We start from the raw sequence: 20,426 nt of genomic DNA on the forward strand, positions 1-20,426 counted from the left end.
AGAAGGATGAAGAGATGTTGGAAAGGGTCCAAAGGAGACTGACTAAGGTAGTTTCTGACCTCTGGAATGTCGAGTATGAGGAAAGATTGAAAAGATGTAATTTGCAGAATCTGGTGGACAGGAGGAAGAGGGGAGATATGAAAGAGACCTACAAATTGGTAAATGGTTTGTTATAGGATCAATGCTGGAGAAGTTCTACAGAAAATAGTGGGAGATCAGGGGAGAACCAGAGGTCATCCCTGGAAACTGTATAAAGAGGGTGTGAATAGGGGGGGTGAGAGGCAGGTTTTTTTTCGTGCTGAGTTGTGAATGATTGGAATACTCTGCCTGAGAGTGTAGTGTCTGCATGGAGTTTGAGTGTGTTTAAGACACAGTATGATAAGCTGTGTGTGTGTGTGTGTGTGTGTGTGTGTGTGTGTGTGTGTGTGTGTGTGTGTGTGATAAAAGGACCTATCAGATGAATCTTTGACTCCATTAATAATAATAATAATAATAATAAGTTTGTAGTAAGTTTGAGTGTGTTTAAGACACAGTATGATAAGCTGTGTGTGTGTGTGTGTGTGTGATAAAAGGACCTATCAGATGAATCTTTGACTCCATTAATAAAAATAATAATAATAATAATACCAGAAATTGAGATTGTCAATACTGTTTTTGTTCTAATTTATCTGTGAGTAATCTCTAGCTTAATTTCTCTGTTGTAATTTCTAACTTAACAGGTAACAGGATTTATGGATATGGTAACTGGATAGCTTTGATGTAGTAAGGTGTATTTTTTTTTTCACCAGAGGTCAGGCCAGTAGTGTTAATAGTTGATCAAATTAGTATGATCTTAGAATACTATATGGATTGTAAGATGGCTTGTTTCTTTGTATATAACAAATGCACTTGAGATGATGATCTTGATATGAAGATCGAAATGTCAAGTAATTATTTAGGTTTATATTAAATTGAAGCTTTACTACAACATGGTAGTTGTCTCTAATTTTTAAAAATGAAATCTGGACAAGATGAGACTTCTTTTCTTGGGATAACTCTAACCTTCAGTCTTTCTTAACATAAACATATTACAAATATATTTTCTTCATTATTCTGGAAATTAGGCAATCTCTTTTGCTCAAGGTGTTATTTTAATTTTGAATAGCTATTAACTCAATACAAATTACACCCACCCACCCATTGAATTGTTCTTGCATTTGAAGCAGTGTCCCTGATAGATCCAAATATACTTGACTCAGTACAGAAGAAAGCAGTCAGGTTGATTAATGACCTATTTCTCATGAATACACTCTACTTTCTTTCACACTGTTGTTTAATTTCTGCTGCTTGCATTTTCTACAAATATTTCCATAGTCACTGTTCATCCACATTGGAATCAGTAATTCTCCCATTATCTTCTAAATCTGTTAAAATATACACAGTAGCTGATCAACAGTTCTTTCACAGTTCATTTTGAACTTGTAGAACAAAGTTTTGTTTCTCTTTGTTCATTATTTCTACTACTATCTTGCAGGAGGATTAGGCTGTGGGTCTAAATCCTCATCAGTAGGATTTAAACATACAGCCTGTTTAGCAACTGTATATGGAGCTATTTAAAATAAATAAATAAATACAGGGCCATCGCTAGATTAGATCACACCCTGAGGCAAATAGTTAAATATCGCCCTTGATGGATTATAAGACAAATTATAAGAAAATCTTCAATTGCTATTTTGTTTTTATTACAAGAGAAACATTAATGCAAAACAATTACATAATAACATTAATTAAATGTTTGCTCTATGGGATGCCACACAATAAAACTGTTTATAAGCTCTTCTAAATTTAAATTATAAGCTATGTCTGCCTCTATCGATGTAGTTTGCTAGATCAACAATCTTCCTTGGGTTATTGCTGTTTGCAAATAATTTTTAATCGATTTAAGCTTGGAAAAACTTTCCGTGCTTGCTGCACTAACAATTCCTGTAGCAAGCGACGCCACCTACCGAAATATGGCTGAACGAGCACCCTTATTAAGCCGCGATGCTAGACCCTGTGGACAGTACTGAATAAATAAATAAATAAAATCTGAAGATGGCAGCACCTAACACACTATCTCATAGGCTGCCATTTTGGGATTTTTATTGATTTCTCTCTTGTAGTATGTATTTTTATTTAACTGGTCCAAACTCACCAGACTTGCTTATGATATATATTATACAATAAATAATATGATATAATAATAATAATAAGACTTTCCCATACTTTACCATAGAAATTTTTGTATTTTTCTCACTATTTCTTTGTCATGAATATTTTTATACCACTGAAAATATTTTTTTAGAGGCAGAAGCGTGAAATTCTATATATTCCTATTCCTGATGATATTACCTATGTTCTGCCTACTCCTTTCTCAATAGATGAAACATTTGTTGTTAGTTTTTACATTTTGAGTAAGGAAAAAAATGGTAAGTGGCATTTTAATGAAACATTTGTTTTATTAAAAACAGAATGATTTTTGAATTTATCTGTCAGCTTATATTATTGGAATATGTAAAAAGGGAGGGTTGGGGTTCATCCACAGGACTTGTACTGATTTATCTTTCATTTTAATGGTTTCAACTGCTGCACTGAAATTTTGTTAACAGTGGATTTCATTTGATAAATAAAAAGCAGAGAAATTTAATTTTAAAAAGGCAGCCCTATCCCTTTAGATATCCCCCCCCTTCACCACCACAAACTTCTAAAATTCATTATGGATTTACAGACATCACTGATCGACACACACATTTTTTTCTCCTTGCTCTATAAGAAATCAAAACTTAACAAATATCTAGTATTTTTTTTTCTTTTAATAAAATGCAGAAGTGCTAAAAAACACACTAAATTGCATATGAGGTGTGGACTGCATTGTCCAATCAGCCATGGAAATTAGCAAAACTATAAATTTTCTCTTTTTCACTCATTCTTTCTTTTGAATCTTAATGTTTGCTGATTTGTTAACTTTAGATTTGCCATTCATCTACAGCTATACAATAAAAATAAGAGATGGAAGTTTTTTAGAGCAGCTTTCATTCACATCAGAAATTTTCATCAATGTGGATCATTTTGCAAACACTGAAATATGTTGTTGTTATTATTATCCTAAGATCCCATGGAGTCACAGACTCATCAAGGTGGCCCTCTTTACACAGAGCTCATCATCTGGAGCCTTAAACACATTCAGATTCTCTGCAGACACCATACTCTCAGGCAATGCATTCCAATCATTCACAACACTCCATGCAAAAAACCTGCTTCTCACTCCCTTGCTCCCCCCCCCCCCCCCGCTCCTTATACAGCTTCCAGGGATGACCTCTTGTTGTTCCCCCAATCTCCCACCGTTTTATGAAAAACCTTTTCAATATTAATCCTCTTCCTCCTATCCACTAGACTCTGCAAATTGCATCATCTCAACCTTTCTTTATATTCACCATTCTAGATATCAGAAGCTATTTTGGTCAATCACCTCTGGACCCTCCAACACCTTTTCATCCTTTTGAAAACCAAGTGACCAAATCTGTGTACAGTAGTCCATATGTGGCCTAATCAGAGCCTTATACAATGAAACCAGAATTTTCTTACTTCTACGTCATCGTTCTCTGCATCATTCTCAGAATTCATCACAATTTTTTCAATATATGCTCTAAATTTCAGATCCTTATCCACCATCATCCCAATATCTCTTATTTCCTCCACCTCCAACAATATATACTCATCAAGAGTAAATTCTACATCTCATCTCTGTTTTCCAAATTTTAAAACTTTACATTTTGCAACATTGAACTGGTATTCCCACTCCCATGTCCATTCACTTAGTCTATTCAAATCTTCTTGTAAGACCACAACACCTGCACTACTCATAGTTCATCCCAACTTTGCATCATCTGCAAACAGCTGTATATCCCTATTAAAATCTTCCTCAATATGATTAAGAGAGGTTAAACAGCAATGGCCCCCCAAGATATACCACTAGTGACATTATTCTTCTGTGATATTGCTCCCCCCCCCATACACAACTTGTTGATACCTGTCAGACCACAGTCTCCAATTCAATGCACTAATCTAATATCCAACCCCATCTGCTCTAGTTCGACTATCAACTTATCATGTGGTAATCTATGAAAAGCTTTGCAAAATATAAGTATACTACTGTGTATTCATCCCCCATGTCCAATACTGCTGTCACTTTATTGTAATAAGTGAGTAGATTACTAAAACATGAACTCCCTTCAGCAAATCTGTGCTGTTCATCAAATATAATAACATTGTTGTCAACCCAATTCTGGATCCTGATTCTGACCAGCCCTTCCAACACTTTAAACACAATGCATGACACAGATTGGCTTATAATTTGATTCTTGCATTCTGTTACCTCCTTTATGAAGCAGTACAATCTTGCTTTCCTTCCATTCCTTTTGGAACTTGACCCAATGTAAGACTCATATTACACAAATATGTCAAGGTAAATGAGATGTCTACAACCTGGTACATTCCTTCAAAATATGCAGTGATATATCACCAAGTCCCACAGTCTTATTAATATCAAGTTTGCTTATTTCCCCATATACCTCTTCCTCACTCATAGTCAGTCTCTCCTCCTCATCATTCACTGCTCTCAGACTCTCCATGATGTCACATTTACAAGGATGAAAGATCTTTATGAACTGCTCACTAAATATCTCAACTATATCCTCTTCAGCAGTTGTCCTTATACAGTTTTCTCCAATTAATGCCATCCTACCATAATCATTTTTTTTTTTCTGGCTATATATCAAAAGAACTCCTTGGGATTTTTTTTGGAGTTCATTAGCTAACTGCTCCTCATACTGAACATTTACTATCTTTACCGAGTCATTCTCCATGCCTGTTCTTTGTATTCCTCACGGAATTGATTATTACCAGTGCCTTTTTTTCTCTGTATTGCATGCTTAATATCTTCATTCATCCATTTCACACCCACCTTATTTAATCTTCTGACCTTTGGAATACAATTAGACAGTTTCTGTTAGGCAGTTCCTGAATAACACCCAACCAGCACTGATCTCTTTTCCTTTCAACTCCTCATTCCATGCTACAGCTGCAAGATGTCTCCTGAGCTTCTCATAATCACCAGCCTTGTAGTTCCACTTATTATCTATATATGACCAATATCACTAACCATTTAGTTAGTGATATTGGTCATATATAGCTTAAATAGTTTTTCTTTAAATTTTCTTCATAATATTCTAGATTTTAGGAGTTGTAAAATTACAAAATATCCATGATTATGCTCTTCCTCAATTTTCTGTTCTTTCTCTTGATGTCATTGTAGCTGTTAATTAATGTTGACTTCTAAACATTTGAAATCATTCACTTTTTCAAAGATATCAACGACATTGTTGGATCTGTCCTGATGGGCAAGGACCTTGAAATTCACATATATTTAGTGTTTTCTTGGTTTTTGACAAGACCCATAGGCTTACATGTCTTAATTAAATTATATATAATTTGTATAATACCCTTGATGAGAGTCTCCATGGATTAAATTGTTGTCAGCATAAGCCAATAGGATGTTCTTCCAATTTATTTTCATCTATCTTTGTTGGTTAAACAGGACCAGTGAAAGAGTATCTCCTTGGCAAAGTTAGATTTTATTTCAAAACTTGATGAATGATGGATGTTGTGAGTAAATAGCCTTATCATTAAAAATATTACATGATCAGTAACTTTAAAACATCAGGATACTTTCTACTTTCCCACTTGCTGTTGTATATCATACCAGTCCACAGTTTTTAATAGAAAATATCAAAAGTTTTTTTTTGGTTAGACCATACATGACAGGTTGGTTGGTAAACCTATAGTATGTTAAGTACCATGTATGGCAAAAGTAAACAGGACTTAAATTATTTAAGTCCTGTTTCTATAAATTTAATCTAAATTTATGTAGATAATATAAATTTAATATCCTATAATAAATAATAACATAAACATTTACTATCAAATAAATTTTAATTACAGCAGTCTTTCCCAGAAGAATTATTCTTTCTGAACTTCTTAGAAACAAGACTGGAATGGAGAAAATGGTTAGGAAATTTGATTACACTTTATATTATCAGCGTTTGATTGTATACTTTGTTTATGTAAGCAGTTTTTTTATATTTTTATACTCAATAAATAAGTTAACTTATGTGCAAGAGAAGAGTAATGATAAATACTAAATTTCATAACTGAATGATTGACATAAGGTAATATATGCTTGAAAGAAATTATAATCTTTATTCATGTTTATCCAAATGGGAGCAAAGGGCATGAAGTATCGTCATGACCAGACTGCTTGTATGTAGAGGTAAGTGACTTTGCATCAAATTACCTCAGTATCACATAATGCACTGTGTCCCCTTTCAGATGCATTTACTGCTATGCATTAAGTATCACATAATGCACAGCATCTTCTTTCAGATGCATATATCACTATGCATTATTCTGCATGCACATAATGCATTGTACATATCCTTTCAGATACATATAATGCTCTCTTTGTTTGCTATGCATTATGTGAAGGGTCACTACCCAGACTGGTTTCACTATATAAATGAAGTCTCCAAAAACTCAGGCGATCCCTACCAGATCACACTAAACTCAGCAGGTGTGAGCAATCCAAAGGATCATTTTACTCAGCAGTGGCTCCACTCAGTGACAGGTCTACCCTGCCACAGAAAGGAACTCTCAGCAATGGCAGGCTCACTCCACCACCCCATCAGTGGAAGCCAGACCCAGAAGTGATACCAAGTTTGGAGTAATGCAGGAGTCATATTTCCATATATAAATAGCTAAAAGATGTCACATCTTCATACTAAAGTACTCTGGATTAGAGATAGATGCTGAAAAACCACATGGAAAACTATTACAAAAGATGGAGAAAATGAGAATGAATATGAAGCATGGATGTTGTTGGGGGGGGGTGCTGATGGACGAACACCAGAGAGTAGTGTATTGTGGAGTGGAATCTCCTGGAATGAGGGTGACTAGTGTACCTCAGGATTTTGTACTAGGATCATTACTCTTTAATTTGCATATCAATGATATAAGGAAAGATTTAAATGGGTGAATACTCAGTTGTTTGCTGATAAAAATGTTGCATACTGCATTGCATTGATGGTACTGGATTGTAGGAAATTGATGAGACTTGGGGATAATGGTGGACAGAGAGTTGAAGTTTAGAGGTCATATTGCAAAATTTGGTAAAATAGCTCAAAGGATTACTTAGATATTAAAAACATGTTGAAAGTTTATTTTTCACTTGGTTAGACTATAATAAATTTAGTTTAATCCTTTATCCAAGTGTGAGAAAACAAAGTTTGCACCTGAAAATATCTTCAGGACTGAATATGGTGTTGTACTACCTTACCGGGATAGGCATCATACCAACATGCCAGGAATAGCAGGCATTTGACACACCTTCACACAGTATTAAATGGAAGCAAACTGTGGTACTACATGCACCAGGCAACTCATAGCAAAGGTGGAGCAAGCCACCAACACTCCTATCCCAGTATCTCCCATAATGCAAAACACATCTCCTTGTGGATATGTATAATGTTATGCATTAAGGAACTGGCCACTACCCAGACTAGTTTCGACCTTTATTCAGTCCTGAAGATATTTTCAGGCACAAACTTTGTTTGCTCACACTTGGATAAAGGATTAAACTAAATTTATTATCATCTAACCAAGTGAAAAATAAACTTTCAACATCTTTCTCTAAATCCAGAGTAATTTAATAATAAAGGTGGCACACTTTTAGCAACTCCTATAGGTAAAGATGACCTCGCTATTTGGAGGTCATCTTTACCTATATAATAGATATAGGTAAAGATGACTAAGCCCAGAGTTGAAGAAGACCTGGTATCTCCAATTCTGGGCCTAGCTCCCACTTAGGGGAGATACTGGGATAGGAGTGTTGGTAGCTTGCTCCACCTTTGCTACGAGTTGCCTGGTGTTGTACTACCTACCCCGGTAAGGTAGTACAACACCATATTCAGTCCTGAAGATATTTTCATTTTCAGGTGCAAACTTTGTTTGCTCACACTTGGATAAAGGATTAAACTAAATTTATTATGTATTAAAAACATGCTAATAAGTAAAGATGGGGAAATTATTATCCTTCTTTATAAACCTATGATTCACTGCATCTTGACTACTGTGCACATATTTGGTACCTTGGTTTCATGGAGATGAGGAGGTAGTAGAGAAGATTTTTGAGATGAATGACCAAGCTGGTGACAGGTCTGTAGAATGTTTCATATGAGGATAGGTTGAGAGTATGTGCGTTATAAAGTTTAGTTGATAGGTGGAGAAGAGGATAGAAACTTATATGATATTAAAGGAGTTTTATAAAATTGATGCAAGCAACATTTTTCAATATATGACAAATAGTCAGAGAACTAGGCCTCATCCATGGAAGTTATGTAAGAGTGTGGTTAGTAAGGATGTGCAAACTAGAATTTTTGCTTGGAGAGTGGTGAATGAGGAAAGAATTGCCAGAATATGTCGTGTGTGCACCAACAGTGAATGGGTTTAAAGAGAGGTATGATAGGCTTTACTGTATATAAACATTAGAGTGGGTCTCCTGTGATTAGTCTCCAGACTCCATGGGGATACCAAATAATAATAATAATAATAATAATATTATTATTATTATTATTATTATTATTATTATTATTATTATTAATAAAGATATGTAGAGATTCTACAAAATGTCTTAAATAGATGTCAGTATGGGCAAAGGGTAATGGCCAAAAAAATCACAGAGACAGATCATAACTTATATGGTTAAAATATTCAATTGATATAAAATGTTTATTGTCAAAGACTTTTTTTACAGTTGAATACTGGAACACAATAAAATACAAGTAACAGAAGAATTTTAAAAAGTGCTGCACTCTAGTAAGACAACAAGATCATTAATGTTTCTAATTATTTATAAAAAATAAAATTAGAAATTATTGGAAGAGTAAAATGTTCAAATTAAGGCAATGTAATAAGATTTTGCAATTTTTTTTTATAAAGATGTTCCATAAGGAATCTGATTTTTGTATAGAAGTTTTGATTTCTTCCATAATGACTATGCTTAGTAGAAATATAGAAATATGTTTGGCAAGGCTATATTCATGGTACTTGATGTAATTTATGTTCTTACTGTTGGACAGCAGCAGATCTATTAGAGTGTCTGAAATAAGATAGCCTACAAGAGAAAGAAATTTGATAAACATTTGGAAAGCCTAATGTACAGAAAGGAAGGTGAAAAATCTTGACTACTGTGCCCAGATTTGGTCACCTCGGTTCCTTCTTGATGGGGAGGAGGTGGAGAGGATCCAGAGGTGAGTGACTAAGATGATAGCAGGTCTATGGAATGAACCATATGAGAACAGGTTGAAGATTTGTGGGTTGCAGAAACTGGTTGATAGGTGGAAAAGGGGAGATATGATTGAGACATTCAAATTGCTAAAAGGATTCTATAAGATTAATTCAGAGGATATTTTTGAGATCAGGACTGGTGGTGGGAGAACTAGGGGACACCTATGGAAGCTGGGCAAGAGTGTGGTTAGCAGTGGCATAAGAGCTGGGTTCTTTACTTTTAGAGTGGTAAATGAGTGGAATAAGCTGCCAGAGTCTGTTGTGGGTGCTATGACAGTGAGCGAGTTCAAGGCAAGATATATAGATACTGTGAGAATGGCGTATAGTTGTGTGGACATGATGTTTAGGGCCGCCCTCGATGAGTCTAAGGACTCCCTGGAATAGCCCGAAAATAATAATAATAATAAATAATAATAATAATAATTTTCCTGATAGGATGAAATAATTTTGAAAGTCCTCAGAAGTTTTACAGTATATTCCAACATTTCTTTAACATAGGAAAAACATGAGATATTTCTTCTTGGGACAAGGAGGAAGGGAGTCTAAAACTGATGAAAGCATTGATAATAAAGGGCCCACTGAATGCATTTTCCCCCCTCTAAAAGTTGATTTGATATAATTCAAATCTTGAAGTAATAATTCTGCTGTAGAACACAAAATACAATCAGTCAATTAAGGTCTCTAAATTCCAAGATAGTTCCAATTTTTTATCTAGGATGATAATGTGATATCACATAGATATGAGGGTTTGTGTCGGTTTTTTTCTGAGACACACAGAATTGTAGACTACTATCCAATTTGCAAAAAATAAATCCAGAAAGGCTAACTGGTTGTTTTTACCTTTTCTAAAGGGAACTTCATGATAGGATGAATCATATTTATTTTAGAGAAAAATTGTCCTAAGTCAGATGGAGAGATTCCACATAGCAAATACATTGTTCACATATTTATAACAGCATGTAGGTTTAGGATCGTTGAGAAGGAATAATAAAATCAAAAAACTTATTAATATGGTATATGTGGAAAATTAGCTGGAGTAAATGATAATGTGAAGGGGAGCACAGCTCAGTGGTGGAGCATTCGACTGCGAATTAAGAGGTCCCTAATTCAATTCCAGGTGATCCTTTCTGTAATTTTAATCACTCCATAGCCCAATGAAGAATGACTGCGCATTGCATCCTTTGCATCCTTCAATTGGAAAAGACCAGAGTTTGAATCTCATTAGAGGAATCTTTATATGGGATTTTTCAATGATAAAGGTGCTATGAGAGAGAAGTTGTTCAAAACACTACATTTATATGGTGTAATTATGATTATACAGAGCAATATATTGATGTTGAAAGTTTATTTTTCACTTGGTTAGAGTATAATAACTTTAGTTTAATCCTTTATCCAAGTGTAAGCAAACAAAGTTTGCACCTGAAAGTATCTTCAGGACTGGGGTAAGGTAGTACAACATCAGGGCACTCTTTGCAAAGGTGGAGCAAGCTACCAACACTCCTATCTCAGTATCTCCCATAATGCAAAACACATCTCCTTGCAGATATGTCTAACGTTATGCATTAAGGGAAAGACCACATCCCAGACTAGTTTCGACCTTTATTGAGGTCTCTTCAGTGGGAGCCAGGCCCAAGCCCACTAACACTCCTATCTCAGTATCTCCCATATAGGATTGTTGGTAGCTTGCTCCACCAGAGCAAGCTACCAATAAGGTGGTACAACACCCTGGTGTTGTACCACCTTACCCCAGTCCTGAAGATACTTTCAGGCGCAAACTTTGTTTGCTCACACTTGGATAAAGGATTAAACTAAATTTAATTATACTCTAACCAAGTGAAAAATAAACTTTCAACATCTTTCTCTAAATCCAGAGTAATTTATTAAAAAAGGGTGGCACACCATTTGGCAACTCCTATAGGTAGAGATGACCTGCTAATGCTTCTGCCTGGTATCTCCACTTGGGCCTGGCTCCCACTGAAGAGACCTCAGTAAAGGTTGAAACTAGATGTTTCAACCTTTATTGAAATATGGGTAGATGTGGCCTTTCCCTTAATGCATATTATTAGACATATCTGCAAGGAGATGTGTTTTGCATTATGGGAGATACTGAGATAGGAGTGTTGGTAGCTTGCTCCACCTTTGCAAGGAGTGCTCTGGTGTTGTACCACCTTACCCCAGTCCTGAAGATACTTTTAGGCGCAAGCTTTGTTTGCTCACACTTCGATAAAGGATTAAACTAAATTTATTATAGAGCAATATATAGCTTATACTTACTTGAAAATCAGCAGATTACATTTACATTGCAGTGTAAAGGTCATCTGCACTTTATTAAGTATAGTTTTACTCTTTTAGACAAAACATTAAACTAGCAATATATACTGCTCAAAACAATTAGGGGATATTTTTGTTGTTACTCTTGTTAAAATTATTTCACCCCAAAATGTATAATTTGTTAAATTTGTAATAAATATCGATTATTTAAACAATATCTCAATTACACCCTATCCATAAGTAAGAAATATTTATTCATGTATAATGTACCCAATAGTTATAAATATTTGCAGAAATTTATAATTAGCTGACAGAAACTAAAATATCCCCTAATTATTTTGAGCATTGTATAAGATGGAGCAAACCAATTTTAACTGAGGGTTATGAGAGTTGGGTTAGAAATAAAATAGTTCATCAGAGTCTAGAGACCATGAATTGAGAGTTCTGAAAAGAAGTTTGAGAGAACAGATAGCATCAATGGCAGAATTAAAAATGAAGCTATTCAAAAGAAACTTGACATTGTTAGAATTTATAAATGTGTGACCAGCATTAATAGTAATAATAATAATTATTATTATTATTATTATGTGACACCTCCAGGGAGTCCAAAGACTCATTGGAGGGAAGGCACTTACTCTACAACTCTCTGTCTCCACTACTTTCAATGAACCATAACTACACCATCGCCATCTACCTCCCACCACCGCCACTACTAATATTTTCACAGATGATCACAAACATCCATGCCCATGACAGAATTCGAACCAGCAGCCTTTTGGCTGGAGAGCGGATATGCTAACCACTCAGCAATACTTCATCTATATTTGAGTTGTAAATTAGTAGTTAGAATTGAAGGAAGTACAGGAAGATGGTTTGATGTTAAATCAGGTGTGAGATAAGGATGTGCATTATCTCCTCTGTTATTCATTATCTACCATAGGTACAAAGGTACTAATAAACTATCCTAGCCTCAGTAAATATGGTTGTATAAAACTGCCTCAAATCTGGGAAGCACTGATCCAAAGAACTTCATCCCAACATCAAGAACATCCATCCCAACCCATTAGGGGGGGGACACTACTTTAGTACATTAGACTTACCTTTGTTATTTCTGCTTCAGTCATAGATACCCTATGTAGTGCCTGCATGCACATATCAGTTTATTCTTTGTTCCCTGAAGATGGCAATTCGACTTTGCCAAAATATTAGAAGTATTACTAAAAATGTTTTTCTAATTAATATATGCAGAATATGTTGTTAATTTTCTTAAATAATGCTGTTATGGATGACAAGTTTATAAGCTTTTCCACAGAATAACCCGCCTTATGATTTCTGTATGAGACCGGAAGACCGGAGCCTTGTCAATGACCTTCATATTCTGAAAGGGATTCAAAATCTCATCGAGCCAAAGGAGATGTATCATTTGAACTGTGTTATGGAAGTTCTAATATAAACCAAAATATCTATAAAAATCACTCAAAACATTTCAGATTAAGAACTAGGTCTACAAATAAATGGGAGGAATATCAACCATTAAATATGCAGATGATATTATTATTCTTGCAAAATCTGGAGCATAATTGAAAAAGACAATAAAAATTTTCAGTGAAGAGTGCAAAATTTTTGGAATGAAAATCTAAGCAAAACTAAAATAATGAAAATAGGAAGAGATGAGGAAAAAATTTCAATAAAGTTAGAAAATTATATAAGGAAAGTGTATAAGGAGGTGTGTGAGTAGAGGAGTGAGGAGAAAGTTCTTTGCATGGAGAGTGGTTGGTGAGTGGAATTCATTGCCTGAATGTGTTGTGAATGTAGATACATTGAATCTACATCGAATCGGTTTAAGGCACAGTTGGATGAGCATTGTGTGCAATAGTGTGTACCTCCCATGATGAGTCTCTGACTCCATGGAGGTCAGATGATAACAATAATAGGAATAATATAATACTTGAACAGGTAAAGCAATATACATATCTTTACATATCTTGTCTCTCTCTGTACTCATAACCTCAATAACACAGAAACAGTAAAATACAGACTTAGCATAGAATTAACAGCATTTCAAAAAGCCCTCAAACTAAAACTCTATAAAATCATTATTATACCTACAGCAACATGTGGAGCCAAGACATGGAGACTCAGTAAGAAAGAAATTTGAGATTTCAGCTGTTCTAAAAAAGTTTTTTTTTAATTAGTGTATAGTGTGGCTTTTTATTGCAGATTGTGCAGCATTTTTTTCAGTCTGGATAAAAGTGTCCTTCAGTAGTGTTTTTGTTGGAATTCTTGTTGTTTATATTGAGTTTTGATATTTGATTGTTCTTACTGCTTCTGCCTCTAAAAATGGCATCTGAAAAGAAGCGCATGTTGGCTGCACAGAAAGCTTCAGTACGAAAGATTGAGTTCTGCCTTGGATTTTTTTGCAGTGGATGCATTGTAAAAATTGCTGTATGTATGTACCAAAAAATGTGAAAGATTTGTGGACTGTTTGGGTAAACGAAAAGAAGGAAAGCATTAACATATGTGAAAAGTGCCTTGAGAGATTAGAGCAATTAGAAATGGGAGCAAGAGTTGCGAACATAGTAGAAAAGCTTAGGCAAGAGTTATTGGAAATGAAAAGAGAAATTAAACATTTGGAAGCGGATATTAAATATCTATATAAGAGATTAGGTGAGGAAAATGAGAAAGAGGAAGTTAGCATTGCGAACAAAGAGTCAAAGGATAGTCATATGTCATTCAATGGAGACTCAATCATTAGAGGTGTGATGACTAATAAAGTGCACAAAACATGCTTTCCTGGCAGAACAACGAAACAAATAACTGAAGCATTGCAGAAACGAAAACAGTGGACATCAAAATTAGTGGTAGTTGTGGGCACAAATGACCTAGTTTTTTGGGGAAAAAGAATGCCGATAGAGACTTGGGGAAGTTGTAGCGGCAGGTAAAAGATAATAGTGTTGTTTGAAAAATAGTTAGCATGATGCCCAAATAGGACAATAGTGAATTGAGAAGGAGACAGAGATAATGAATACTAAGATGGCTGAGTTGTGTGAGGCAAAGGAGTCCAGGTTGTAAATCTTTGGAGAGATTTTGAAGGAAAGTTGGAATGGTTTAAAGTTGATGGATTACATTTGAATGGTTTTGTGTTGATCATTTAGAAAGGCTGTTGGTTTCTGAGAAGGCACAGAGTCAAGAACTTAATGCATTAAATGATCAGTGTCTACTTGTGAAGCAGGACAGCACAACTAAATGGATTGTATGACAGGAGGAAGACAGATTGAAGATATGGTTGCAGTAGCACAAGATGATGGAATGCATAAAGTTCAGAATGAGACAAGTATGAATGAAAATCAGAGTCAGGATCAGAGAAACAGGAGTGGTCAAACCAAAGAGAGAGAGAGAGAGAGAGAGGTGTGATATAGCAGCTGGAATAGAGAATGTTGGTGCTAGTAGAATGACCTCAAAGACACAGGGATTGTCATGTTTGTACTCAAATGTAAGGAGTATTTGAAACGAGAGCTGAGTTTGTTACATTGAGTCAATATGCCCAAAGATAATAGGAATAAGTGAAAGTTGGTTGTCTGAGGTGTGATGTCGGGAATAGAAATGGAAGGATATATAATTTTCTGGAAGGATAGAAATGTGAAAAGAAGGGGAGTGCTGTTAATGATTGCAGAAGAATTGTGTCTGCAAAGTGTGGAAGTTGATAGAGCATGCACAGATTTTGAATTTGTGTGGTGTGGAGTTGAAATTAACAGGGTAGTATATCTGATAGGATGCTGTTATAGGCCAGGGAATGTAGATAATACTTATTGTGAAATGTTTAGGCAAATTGGTTGGGCAGGTAAAAAGAAGGTGATTCTGATGGTGAATGAGTTTGTTGACTTAACGAGAGATAAACATCTTAAGCAGCATGTGACTGAAGCAACTAGAGGCTTTAATGTTTTGGATTTGGTAATAACTTCACAAGATGTAGTTGTTAATGAGGTGTTGACACTCCCACCAGTTGGTGAGAATGATCATGAGATACTTGTTTGGGAAGTGGTGAAAAAAAAAAGTTACTGACAAAAAATGGACATATGTGGAAGTAAAAAGCAGGTGTTTATGGGCTCTGTAGTCTGTTTAGCATCAGTATGTTGGGTAGATGAGCTGAGCAGAAAAGATGTTGACAGTGAATGGAAATTCACAAGGTAGTATCTGACACAACATATAACTGTAGTGTATAACTGTATACCAAGGGTTAAGTACGTGAATAGAGTAGGAGTGAAATGGATTAACAGTGAAATCAAGCAAGCTGTGTTGGAAAATAAAATGCTATGGAGGAGGAACAAAACAGTTGTTGGTGATTGGATCCATGAAAAGTATAAAGCGCAGGTGGAAGGTGAAGAGTATGGTAAAGAAAGAAAAGGTGCATTATGAGAGAAGTTTGGATGGTCAGGCCAAGGTTAGCTCAAGGGAATTTTTCTGCTATATGGCAAGCAAGAGAAGAATAATTATGGCGATGTTGATAGTGGTGGATAGTCATGGCAGCAGATAACAAAGCATATAGTTCAATTATTGAACAAGCAATTTATTAGTGTATATCATACTGGTGTAAATGATACTGTATACAATATATAGAAGAGAGGCAAGTATTAGGAGAATTGGAAGTGAAAGAATCAAAGGTGTATCAGGTGTTGATTGGGTTAGATGTTAATAAGGCTAGCATATCACCATGTATTCTTAAGGAATGTGCACAACGGTTAGCTATGCCCTTTACCTGGTTATTTAATGAACATTTTGCAGCTGGTAGGGTTCCTAAGGAGTGGAAAGAAGATAAAATAATATCACTCCACAAGCATGATTCTAGATGACTGATCCCAGAAGTTTCCAATTATAGATCAGTCTGTATAACTGCAGTTGTGGTCAAGGTGTTGGAGAGATTAGTTAGGAATAGAATACAGAATACATAGCATTCTTTATGATGGTCAGCATGGATTTTTTAAGAGGTAGGTCTTGTTTTAGCAATTTATTTACATTGTATGATAAGGTAACGAGTGTGTTAGATAAGGGAAAATCACATACAGTGATATTCTTGGACTTTGAAAAAGTGTTTGATAGATTACCACCTGATAATTTGGTGTACAAGATGCAGAAGATGGGAATAGATAGTATATTGGTTCTCTGAACGTATACCAGCAAGTTGTGTATGATGAGACAGTGTCCCATCACTGTCTCAAACAAGCAGGGTAGCCAGTGGTATTATTATTATTATGTGACACCTCCACGAGTCCAAAGACTCATTGAGGGAGAGTGTGCGAACAGCATTGAATGACTGATCTCCTTCCAACTACTAACCACACTGAAACTTGCTTAACTTTTTGCATGAGCAATTAGTAGCAGAGGCTCTACTGATTGACCAACCTTTTGCTCTCCAGGGTTTCTGTTCTTGGGCTCCTGCTGTTTAAGTTGTTTGTTAATGATGCAAAATTGGGGAGAATTATAAGTAGCACTGCCTGATGTTAATTCCCTTCAGGAAGATTTTAATAGACTTTTTACTTGGACAAATGAGTGGGGTTATAGTTTTAATATCAATAAGTGCAAGGTGTTGCATTTTGGAGTGCAGAAATATAAAGCTGTGTACTATATCGATGGTGCCATACTGCAGGAAGTGGATGGGATTCAAGATTTGGGAGAGATGGTTGGTAGTAGACTGAAGTTTAAAGGACATATTGCAAGGGTTGCCTCTAAGATGTAAGGATAAGGAAATGGTTGTGCCACTCTATAAAGAACTGGTCAGACCACACTTGGACTGTTGTGCTCAAATTTGGTCACCTGGTTTTCATTGTGATGTGGAAACATTGGAGAGAAGTACAGAGATCAGTGACCAGGATTTTGGAATGCTCGCTATGGAGGGAGGTTGAAGAAATGTGGATTGCAGAGTTTGGTGGATAGGAGGAAAAGAGGTGATATGATAGAGAATTAAAGTTAGTGAGAGGATTTTATTTGATTAATTGAGATGAGATTATTATTAGTATTATTATTAGCCAGCAAAGGTTGATCAATTGGTAGAGCCTCTGCTACTAATGGCTCACGAAAAAAGTTAAGCAAGTTTGAGTGTGGTTAGTAGTTGGAAGGAATCAATTGTTCGATGCTGTTGGCACACTCTCCCTCGATGAGTCTTTGGACTCCCTGGAGGTGTTAAGTAATAATAATAATAATTATTATTATTATTATGTGACACCTTCAGGGAGTCCAAAGACTCATCGAGGGAGGGCACCTACTCTAAAACTCTCTGTCTCCACCAACCGCAACTACCTTCATCATCTACACCAATGCTATCTACCGCCGACCACCACCGCTAGTATTTTCATACACCATCACAGGATGTCTGTGTATTTAAATTTAAATAAATTATAAAAAGAGTAGAAGGCGAGAGAGGAAAAACCAGAGGCCATCCCTGGAAGTTATGTAAAAATGTGGTGAAGACAGGTGTGATGAGTAGATTTTTTTTACACGAAAAATTGTCAATGAACGGAACTCATTACCAGAACATGTTGTTAATACAATGTGTGTTAAGGATTTTAAGATTTGGTATGATAAATATGTTGCCAGTTGAATGAACCTCCCATGATGAGTCTGCCGACTCCATGATTGGTGCAATAATAATAATAAATACAGAAAATTAGAAGATTTGAAATGAATTGCTTAAGAAAAATAAATAAAACTCACTGATCAGAACCAAATAAATGAACAAGTTAAACACAATGAAACATTAGAAAAGATATAGATATAATTCTTAAACAGCAATTAAACATCTCCAGATAATGTGCTCTCAGAGATTACCAAATATAGCCTTCAATGGGATCACTGAAGGAAGATGATCAAGAGGCAGACAAAAAAAGAACTTGGTTATAGTCTTTGAAGGAAAGGTCACAATTATTGTGCTGCAGACAGAGAGAGGTAAATGACAGAAATGGCCAGAGATAGCGCTAGATGGCAAAGATTTTTTATTCACAGCGGACTCTGTCATCGAATGGATGAGAAAGAAGAAGATGAAAGGAAGAATAAACACCCAATAAACATAGTATCTGACAATAATATATTATGGAATGTTGCAAAAATTTACCACATTTGCAACATATTCCTGAACAGAAAAATTTAATATCTTGTCTTGATGTTCTTTGGTGGTACTCTTACATACTAGACAATCCTGTCTAGGATGTAATGTAATCTAGGATGTAATGTAATGTAATGTAATGTCATGTTGTGAATGAACATAGACAAGCTGGCCATAGAATATATGGATTGACAGACACAGATGATGTGGATATGACAAACTGAACTATCATAATAGTCATCATCATCATCATCATACGTATCAAGGATTTAGGCCTAGTATGGCCTGTTCCGGCCTTAGAAGTCATCGTTGAATCATTTAAGAGGACGTCCTGGTTTTCTTTTTCCTAATGGCTTGTACTTTAAGGCTTGTTTTGGTAATCTTTCTGTTTTCATTCTTTGAACGTGTTCCATCCATCTATGTTTATATTTTTTAAGTTTTTTCAATTACTGGTTCTTGGTTTAATTCTTTCATAATATCTTCGTTTCTTTTGTGATCAAATAGGGTATACTTTGCAGTTTTTCTCATAAACTTCATTTCTGCTGTTGTTAATCTTTGTTTGTCTTTTTGTTTTATTATCCAGATTTCGCTTCCATACATTAAGACCGGTAGGGCTAATGTATTGTATACTTTTAGCCTGGTTTGTTTTTGAAGTAGGTTTGGTTAAATATAGAGTTAATTACACCTGTTATTTTTAAATATTTTGCAATTTTTATGTTTATATCTTTTTCATTTTCATAAGTGATCATACATCCTAGGTAGTTGAATGAATTCACCTGTTCTAAGATCTTGTTATCTAATACTATTTTAGTTCTTGCTGAATCTTGTCCTTTAAAGGCCATAGTTTTTGATTTTTCCGTTGATATTATCATACCATAATCTCTGGATATCTCATTTAGATTTAAAATAGCTTTCTGTAAGTTATCTTCAGAATTTGTAATTATTATTTGGTCATCTGCAAAGAGGAGAGTGTTTAAGTTAACTGTAGGTGAAAGTTTAATTCCTTGATGTAAATTTTTACTCCATTTTATTATTATTTCATTTAAGTAGATATTAAAAAGAGTTGCTGAGAGGGGACATCCCTGTCGGACCCCTTGGTTTATCTCTCCTGTATATGATAGCTCGTGATTTAATCTTATTTGTATTTGATTATTTTCATATATACTTGTGACAGCTTTTAGGATATTATTTGGTATTTGTCTTTCTTTTAATATGTTAAATAATATGTTTCTTTTAACTTTGTCAAATGCTTTTTCAAAGTCAATAAATGCAATATGTGTTTCTAAATTATATTCTCTTCTTTTCTCTATTATTAATTTTAGGCAGAAGGCTGGGTCTATACATGATCGTCCTTTTCTAAATCCATTTTGTACCTCTAGAATAAAGTTTTCGGAATATTTCATTAGTTTGTTATTTAAGATTCTGCTGTATATTTTGTAACATGAATTTAGTATACTGATACCGCTATAGTTTTTAGGGTCATCTCTATTACCTTTCTTAAAGATAGGAATCACAATTGCTTTTTTCCATTCTATTGGGGGGGGGGGATACCAGTTGAGTAAATTTTATTTAAAAATAATAAGAGTCTTCCTTTGAATCCTGAATAAACACCCAATAAACATAGTATCTGACAATAATATAT

The 20,426-nt window shown here is 35.0% G+C and overlaps 1 protein-coding gene across 4 annotated transcripts in view; it reads left to right on the forward strand.

Annotated features, from left to right (window-relative positions):
- LOC150108390 (uncharacterized) overlaps nt 1–2,370 on the forward strand; it is a 192,679-nt gene extending 190,309 nt beyond the window's left edge. For all 4 annotated transcript variants that reach the window (XM_090415798.1, XM_090415796.1, XM_090415797.1 and 1 more), the window contains exon 7: nt 2,324–2,370. The gene's annotated coding sequence lies outside the window, so the exon portion shown is untranslated. The remainder of the gene's footprint in view (nt 1–2,323) is intronic.
- The last annotated feature ends 18,056 nt before the right edge of the window (nt 2,371–20,426 follow it).

The sequence above is a fragment of the Typopeltis vanoorti genome, chromosome 3 (genome assembly GCF_054136105.1).
Source record: "Typopeltis vanoorti isolate ZY-2024b chromosome 3, IOZ_Tvanoo_1.0, whole genome shotgun sequence".
NCBI lineage: Eukaryota > Metazoa > Arthropoda > Arachnida > Uropygi > Thelyphonidae > Typopeltis > Typopeltis vanoorti.